Raw genomic sequence first — 3,074 nt, forward strand, 5'->3', positions numbered from 1 at the left:
TGTACTTTTCAAGGTACTGTACTGTAAGTTTAAAAATGTTTTATTTTTTGTGTTTGGTTTTCATGTACGTTATTATTTGTGTGAAACATATTATTAACCTATTACAGTACAGTCCTATATAACCAGTTGTGTTAGTTGGGTACTTAGGCTAACTTTGTTGGACTTACAAACAAATTGAACTTACAAATGGACCCTCGGAACAGAACTTGCTAGTACGTAGGGGACTCCCTGTATCTACCTGCATTCGTGCCTCCATGTAGCCTGCTTCCATACTGGATGATCCATGATAGTGGAAAATTACTCTGCGCAAATAGCAAAGCATGGCTTCTAAGGCTAGTCATCCACGACACTGCAGCTTCCACTTTACTCTCTTGGATCATTGGGTCACTCTCCCTAGGGGAAGCCAGCCACCATATTGTGAGGAAACTCAAGAAGTCCTATGGAGAAATCCACATAGCTAGGAACTGAGGCCACCTGCAACAGTCACCATCATCCTGCCAGATAAGCCAACCTGGAATCAGATCTCACAGCCCAAGCCAAGCCTTTAGATCATGGAGGCCCAGGCCAATATCTTCCTTGCAACCTCTGAGCTAGAACCACCCTAGTCAGCTTCTCTTGAAATTCTGATCCACTGATTATTATTGTTTTAATCTGCTATGTTTTGTGGTAATTTAGCATGCAGCAATAGATAAATATACAGTCTCTCTTTCACCTATGACTGATAATGGCTTAGAAAGGGTCTAGGAATTGACAGTCAATTCGGATTCTAGTTGGTGTAATGGTAACTAGAAAGTATTGAATGCATACTAGAACTTTGCATGCATCATTTCATGTAATCTTCTTAAGAGACAGATACCATTATTCCCATTTTATAGATGATGAAACTAAGGTTTAGCAAAGTCTGTTAATAAGTCCCAGGCCTCCGGGACAGGGAGGGTGGGGGGGAGTCGAGGGAGGGAGGGAATATGGGGATATGTGTATAAATACAGCTGATTGACTTTGGTGTACCTCAAAAACTGGTACAAGAGTGTAAAGCAATTATATTCCAATTTAAAAAAATGCTATATTCCAAAAAAAAAAAAAAAGTCCCAAGCCTCTAATTTAATACAGGTGAACCAGAACTTGAAAGAAGTTCTGCATCAAAAAAGATTCTCGAGAGCCTCCAGGACGCGATGACTGTCACCCTGTCTGGACCCCGGCAGCCATGGATGAGGACCTGATTTTGGCACTGCGGCTGCAGGAGGAGTGGAACCTGCAGGTCTCGGAGTGCGATCCGGCCCAGGAGCCCCCGTCGCTGGTGGACGCGTCCTAGGAACTGGTGGACCCCACCCCCGACTTGCAGGCGTTGTTTGTGCAGTTCAACTATCGTTTCTTCTGGGGCCAACTGGAGGCGGTGGAGGTGAAGTGGAGCGCGCGCATGACGCTGTGTGCTGGGATATGCAGCTATGAAGGAAGGGGTGGAATGTGTTCCATCCGTCTCAGTGAACCCCTTTTAAAGTTGAGACCAAGAAAGGATCTTGTGGAGATAAACCGAGCAGAGGGGAGGCACAGCTGTTAATCCCTTTTAGTGGGAAAGGGTATGTTCTAGGAGAGACAAGCAACTCTCTCTCTTCTAGGAGATGGATCACTTCACGTGCTGTTGTTAATAAAACCCAGGATCTTTTCAGTCAAGACCATTCAGCAAGTGCCCTAACACCTAATTCTAAAACTCAAGTGAAATTTGAACAGAATGGTTCAAGTAAAAAAACTTCCCTAGTCTCCCCTATTCTCAGTTCCAGTCACCAAAATGTTTTAAGCAACTACTTCCCGACAGTATCAGTCGCCAACCGCAAAGCTTTCCAAAGTGTGAGTGGGTCTCCGACGAAAAGCCTCACAGTTGGTGACATCACTGAAAACTCAGTCTCTTCTAGTTCTCAAAGGAGAGTTACATCTAAGATATCCCTAAAAGATTCTTTAAACGCCATGGAATCAACATCTGTGACCACCCCCCAGGATGCAGGTGGGCCTGAAGATAGATTCCCAAGTAAACGACCCAGGCTAGAAGACAAGACTGTTTTTGACAACTTTTTTATCAAGAAAGAGCAAACACAGAGCGGTGGTAATGATCCGAAGTGTGGCTCATGCCCTCCAGCTGCAGCGCAGAGTCCCAGTGGCTCATCTAGTCAGAGCAAAATGGTCCACTGTCCTGTCTGTCAGAGTGAAGTTTTGGAGTCTCCGATTAACGAGCACTTGGACTGGTGCCTTGCAGGTGATAGCATCCAAGTCAAAAGCTGAAAAATTCTCTGAAAAATGAATGGGTCTCACATGTCCACCTGTATTAGCTCACTAACACAGCATCAGCCACTCAGGAAGTTCTGGTTAAGACTAAGATTTGCAGCTTTTAACCTCGTTCCCCAATACTAAATGTTCTATTTTATATATACATATATGAAATTGTAATTAAAAATATTTTATGTCTAATGGTGTTATAACTCACTCTTGCCTTATGTATACTGTAGCCCCAGAGTTTGTTCTGGTTGCATACACGTATGATTTTTAGATAATTTCGTTCTTTCTTGCTTTTAAAAGTATTTAGACCTGTTAACCTTTTTTTGGTATGTTTTCCTTAAAATATTCAGTGAGGAATCCTGTCAGGTGTATTTGGTTAAATTGAATATTCCTTTATTAGTATTAAAACTCATAGTGTCAGACATATTGACCAAAAAAAAAAAAAAAAAAAAGATTCTCACTCTTTATTTTTTAAGGATGAGTAATATTCCATTGAATGCATATACTACATTTTTTAATCCATCCATCTGTCAATGGACCTTTAGTTTTTTTCCTTATTTTGGCTATTGTGGTAATGCTGCAGCGGACATGGGAATACAGATAGCTCTTCATGATTCTGATTTCAATTATTTTGGATAAATACCCAGGCATGGGATTGCTGGATCATAGGGTTATTCCTACCTTAGTTTTTGAGGCCTTAAAAAAGAACAAAATTCTCCAACATGTGACAATATGGATGAACCTTTAAGACACTATGCTAGGTGAAGTACACCAATGACAGAAGGACAAATACTGTGCGATTCTAT

At 41.7% G+C, this 3,074-nt stretch overlaps 1 pseudogene; it reads left to right on the forward strand.

Moving 5' to 3' along the window:
* Positions 1-1,204: 1,204 nt before the first annotated feature.
* Positions 1,205-2,274, forward strand: LOC130846527 (DNA-dependent metalloprotease SPRTN-like; annotated as a pseudogene).
* The last annotated feature ends 800 nt before the right edge of the window (positions 2,275-3,074 follow it).

The sequence above is a fragment of the Hippopotamus amphibius genome, chromosome 2, assembly GCF_030028045.1.
Source record: "Hippopotamus amphibius kiboko isolate mHipAmp2 chromosome 2, mHipAmp2.hap2, whole genome shotgun sequence".
NCBI classification, from domain to species: Eukaryota; Metazoa; Chordata; class Mammalia; order Artiodactyla; family Hippopotamidae; genus Hippopotamus; species Hippopotamus amphibius.